Genomic DNA, 6,018 nt, shown 5'->3' on the forward strand with positions numbered 1-6,018 from the left:
CAGCCCTCTCTCCAACTCCAGCTTCAAGACTCAGCCAACATAGTTCCTCCTTGGAGCACCCTGCCCTGACCCTCCCTCCAACCCTCAAGGCAAGTTGATTTCTTCCATGTGCCCTCACACAACCCTGTAACACCTCTGAGTCCTACCACTTTGCTCTCACATATTTCCCCTCTGGTCCAGGGGCTTTCTGGAGGCAGCCACGATGTCTACTGCAGGCGGATCGCTAGCAGCTAGCCCTGGGTCAGCACATGGCCGTCTCGCTAGGTACCAGCAGAATGACTACACTGGGGCTTGCAGGCAAACATGCCAACCTGGGCTCCACCACCTGCTTGTTGTGTGAACCTTGAGCAGATAATTCACTTCATGTTGCCTTGCTTGTAATACAGGTTGATGATAAATGGCATTCCCTTCCTGGGGCTCTCTGGGGATCTAGAGAGACATGCTTCCTGCTCAGCTCTGCTGTCATGGCTATCTTCCATCTCTGTCTGTTTCTTTCAGGCTCTCAGCTCTGTTTCCCTCAGTTTCTTGTGCCTCATTCTCCATAAGGTTTCCACCACAGGCAGTGGTGGCCCAACTCAAGGGCATCCTTACAGCAACCTTCTTGGCCAGCATCTTCATCTGAACTCCAGGGAAGGACTCTGATTGGTCAGCTTGGATCTTGGATCCACCCCTAGACCAATCATCATGTCCAAAGAAATGGGACACTCTCATTGGCCAGTTAGCTTCGGCACTGCCATTTGGGCAAAGAATTGCTGGAGCCAACCTAGACCACATAGAGCAGAGGGGAGCAGCTATTCCAAAGAGTAGTTGCGGGATGATTGAAAGAAAAATAATGCTTCCACCAGACTAAGTTTCCTTAGTGTAATCTTTCCATTACATTCAGAAATAAATAATACTCTGTTTATCCAGGAGGATAAAAGTTCAAAAAAAATTGGGCTGCTTTAAGAATCAGCCCCAGGATTGGGAAATGGTGGAAAAACTCCCCCCTCCTCCCTGCCCATCCTTCTTTTTGCCCCAACATCTCCTTGAAGTGGCTTCTCACTTGCTGTCACTGTGGTGTCAGACCCAGCCATAGGAAAGATGGTTCTTCTCTGCTGGAATCTGGTTTCACGTCAGATTTGGGGGTGATTTTTCACTGCCTTAATTTTTGTTCTAGTCTGCTATACTTGTTACACCTGTGAGTGTTACACCTGTGCTTGTTACACTATTCCAGTCCCCTGTGCTAGTTACACCTGTGTGTGTTATACCTGTGCTTATAACACCCATAGGTGTTACGCCTGTCCTCGTCACACCATTCCAGGCTCCTCTGCTTGCTACACCTGTGCTTGTTACACCTGTGTGTGTCTACTCCTCCATTCCCCTGTTTCTTCCCTGTTAGAACAATAAGTGCACAGAGATCCCTCCCTCCCTGGAGAAACAGTGGCCAGTGCAGGTGAGAGACAAGGCTCTGGCATCAACACAGGTGAGTTCACATCTCAGCTCTGCGGGTTATTAGCTGTGTGACCCAACTCCTATTAGGCACCTCCTCCGTGTCCCCATTTCTTCCTCTCTCTGATGTGGAATAGTAATAATGTCTGTCTATTAGGATTTGGTGAAGAGCATACGAGAATCTGAAGAACATATGAGATGGTACACATGAAGCTGGTTTGACTAAAGTGTGTGGAGTGTGAGTTCAAGGCCCCTGACTCATACGGGTCCTTCCGAGGCCCTGAATAGGGTCCCTGCATTGTCTCCTTGTGAGCATATGTTTTTGTAAGATTTGCAAAAGTTCAGTGATTTCACTGCATTCTGTTAAGGCCCCTAAATCTTCCCACTCCCAGTCCCCCACCCCACCTTGCGTCCAGGGATGCTGAGACTGGTGGGTTTTGTGGGATCCTTTTAGCTGGAGTTTGATGGACTCAGGCTGTGTGGTTTCAGGGCCAGGACTAGGGTGAGATGAACGAGGTACAAAATTGAGAACATGCTTTCAGGCTAAGAGCTAGCACCACTTTGGAGTTAAAACCACCCATTTCACCCTCATCCCACCCTGCTGGCCACCCCCCTCACCTTCCTTCCTCTTTCAGTTTTCTTTCTATTATCTTCAAAAGTAGGATCACCAACAGTGAAGCTTCTCATCATCTCTACTGTTTCTTTCTCTCCTGTGCTGCTCCTTCCTAGAGTCCATATTTAGTACAAGGACCAGAACTTCACAAAGAAAAAGAGGAAAAACAGCCCACTTTTCATCTCCACTAAATGGCCACGTTTAGCACATATGTAATTGCAGCTACCTTCAAATAAAGAAATCACTTAGTTCTCCCTGAGAAATGCCAAGAATCTTAATCCTCATTTTAGCAGGCAATCTGAGTTTAAAAAATATCAGTAGAAAGTCAAAACTTTCATGTGAAGTTTGAGTTTGACTTGAAACATTTATTTATTTAAAAATAGAAATGTAAATGTAATCTCTGTGTTTTCCTCCTGCTGTCAGGAGCTCTCCTGCTCTGACTGATTCATTAACAAATTAACATGTTGTGATTGTGCTGTGAAAAGTTGCAACATAATTGTTACAGCCACTGGTCCCCAGGCTCTGGAGTTGTGCTTCCTAAACTCTTTTATAGACTACAAATTAGATGCTTTTCATATATGCTATCTAATTTTAATTAAAATTTGCCCTAAAGCTATCCTTAACAGCTTTGGAGTTGCTGGAGTTTTGTCATCTTAGGGTGGTGAACATTTGCAGTTGATCATGTCAAAATCTGTACCCATGGAAACCGTGTTCCAACCACTTCTTTCTAGGGCCAGCTCAGATCTGCCGGAGTTCTGATTTCAACTCGGCTCAAAATTTATTACCCGTTGAGAGAAGGGTGGTCCTCTGTGGGCAAAGTGGAGATTTAGAGATTTTAACTGGAAGACACAGAGAATGGCTTGCCAGGTTTCTGATTTTGAGGAAATCACAGCCCCTCTGAATGTTTCATTTTTCCTCATCTATAAAATGAAGATCACCACAACCCTGTCTATGACCCACGGAAGTGGTTCCTTGAGACCTTGAAGCCTGGAAAGATGAAGAAGACCATCCTTCTGAAAGCTACAAAATTGCACCCAAGCTCCGCCATGTGGCCCAGCATGATGGGAAGAATTTTTTTTAAGCACCTTTTGAAAATCATCAGGACAAAGTAAGCAAGTCCTTGAGGTTCTTGAGGTAGTCATGGGATAAGTGTTGGTGAGTTAGAGAAAATGCTGTAGGACCCTCTAAAATTCCATTGAGAATGCTTCGGAATCTTTGGGGGCCATAGTCCCCACCCTCATTTCCTTCAGAGGGTTGACAAAATTGGGATGAAAGTAAGAAAGCTCCTCTCTTCCCCTGCTGGAATCCTGATGGTATCTACGGCATGGACTCAACTACTCCCAGATAAGGCACCCCAAACCTCAGGAGCAGGGAGGCATCACACCAGCCAGTTCAACCAAGGGCTATACTTCTGCTTTGGGTGGGGAATGTGATATAATAATAGCTCTTCCTGTGCCTTTTCTGGAGAGATTTTATAGCCATTTGTAGTGACCCTGGAGGGAATTAGAGGAAAAGTTCTCTTAAAACAGTAAATACTGTGATCCTTACTCTATGTACAGGGATGATGGAGTCCACAAGCACATACTGTAAATATAAAGGGAAATTGAGCTCCAGAGAGATCCCTACAGAGGTGGCTGCTCACCTGGACACCTGCATGATTCCTCCAGCAGCAGGTCCTTAATCTGCAAGGAGACATCTGGCTCATCCATCCATCTATCTACCCATCCATCCATTCATCCATCCATCCAACCATCCATCCATCCATCCATCCATCCACCCACCCATCCATCCACCCATCCATCTACCCAACTCATTCAACACTGCCCTGTGACTTCCCCATGTCCTGTCCATAAATCCTCTTGTCCTTCATTAGTCAGAGCCAGTTTCTTTTGCTGACACCCCCAGAACTCTGGTCCTCTATCCAGTGTGAAGGTTCAGCTGCCCAGTTACAAACACTAATCCTGCCTGCCACCCCAGAGAAGGCCTGCCATCCACGCAAAACTGAAAGCCTCACAGGGTAGAGAGAGACTAGTGTGTAGGAGTGTGTGTGTACAGGCATGTGTGTGCATGTGTGCACATGTGTGTGTAACACACAACCCACTCCAAGCTGTTCAATTTTGTGTCTATGCTTCCTGTGTAGTGAGTAGATATTGCTTACCTAGGATCCTTCCATTGGGAAGACACACCTCCTCCATCCCATGTGGTTGAGGTGGAGTTGTCTTGTGTGGAAGGAAGCTCCAAAGCCCTGAATTCTTCACCTGCATCTGTACCACTCCCCCAGGCACTTGTTAGACTTCACTTGGCTGAGGTCCTGTTTTTAGCAAAATGGATATTTCTCCTCCAGGAAGTGTCTGATGCAAGCTGGTCCCTCAGCATGGTGCTCATCTGAAAAGAGTGAGCCTACATCCTCCCCTCCTGCCACAGGTCCATCCAGAGCATCCTGGCTCTGATTGGTACCTTCTTCTTGGACTGTGAGATCATAGCAGGGCCTTCTCCTCATTGGCTTCGTTACCCCCAAGATGGATGCAACTTGGGACACTATTGGCAGGATTGCTTAACGCTACTTACTGAGAGAGGGTCATTTCATGAGAGTAGAAATCAAGACAGTTCTATAGTCAGGGATTCCAAACCCATACAACATTGTCTCTGTTTCATGGTTCATGTGAAACCAAACCTCACTCAACATTTGACACACAAACACAATGAGATCTTTGCTTCTCTTTCTCAAGGGGGCAGGAGTGAAAAACATTTTGGGAAAATTTCCAATGTATTGATTTCCTGAGGCTACCATAACAAATTGTCACAATTGGGTGGCTTAAAACAACAGACTTTATTTTCTCAGAGTTCTGAAAGCCAGAAGTCCAAAATCAAGGTGTTAACAGGCCACACTCTCTCTGAAGGCTCTAAAGAAAGTCTGTCCCTTCCTTCTTCCAGCTTCTAGTGGCTCTGGCATTCCTTGGCTTATGGCTGCATCACTCCTGTCCTTGCCTCTGTCTTTACAGAGCCTTCTTCCCTGTGTCTCTTTATATGTCCTTTTCTGTATCTTCCAAGAAAACTCTTATTGGACTCAGGGCCCACCCTAATCCAGGATGATCTCTTGCTCTTTACCTTAATTACATCCGCAAAGATCCTACTTCCAAATAAGGTCACATCCTGAGACTCCAGGCGGACATCAGTTTTGGAGGGGACACCATCAACCCACTACACAGGTTAATACGAATTTTACCTTATCTCATCTTCACAGACTGGGTAACCATGACAAGTTCTCTCAGAACTGTTCTCCACCCTCTCACAGCCCTTAGCATGAGACCAGGCATACGGTAGGTACCCAGAAAAGATCCGTATTATGATTCAGTGGTTTCAATGCTCAGGAAGTAAGTCGGGTGTACATATAGGGTGACCCTCTCTCCACTAAATAACTGATTATTAAAACAGGAGTCTGCAAATAATAGCTCTGGGGCTTGATTTTGATGAACAAAGTGTTATCAGAACAGAGACCCACACACTCAATGAAACACGGTCTACAGCAGCTCTCAGGCTACAAAGGTAGTGTGAGTTGATGGTCAAAACTGAGGCTGTGTGGCCAGCCATCTTAAAATAATTACCATCTGACCATTTACAGAAAGCTTCCCAACCCCTGATGTAGAAGAGTGACTGGGGCCTTCCCTTGTGGTCCAGTAGTTAAGAATATGCCTAGCAATGCAGGGAACATGGGTTTGATTCCTAGTCGGGGAACTAAGATCCCACATGCCGCAGGGCAACCAAACCCATGCCCCACAACTAGACAGCCAGTGACTCGTCTAACTACTGAAGCCTGCTTGCTCTAGAGCAAAGAGCCATATGACACAATTTCCTGCAAGACTCGACAAAGACCCCGCGTGCCTCAACTAAGACTTGATGCAGTCAAATAAGTAAATTTTTTTAAAAAAGAAGAGTGACTAGAATGATCTCAACCCTCCAGGTGCTGGCATTTTTCG

This window comes from Cervus elaphus, chromosome 23 (genome assembly GCF_910594005.1).
Source record: "Cervus elaphus chromosome 23, mCerEla1.1, whole genome shotgun sequence".
NCBI lineage: Eukaryota > Metazoa > Chordata > Mammalia > Artiodactyla > Cervidae > Cervus > Cervus elaphus.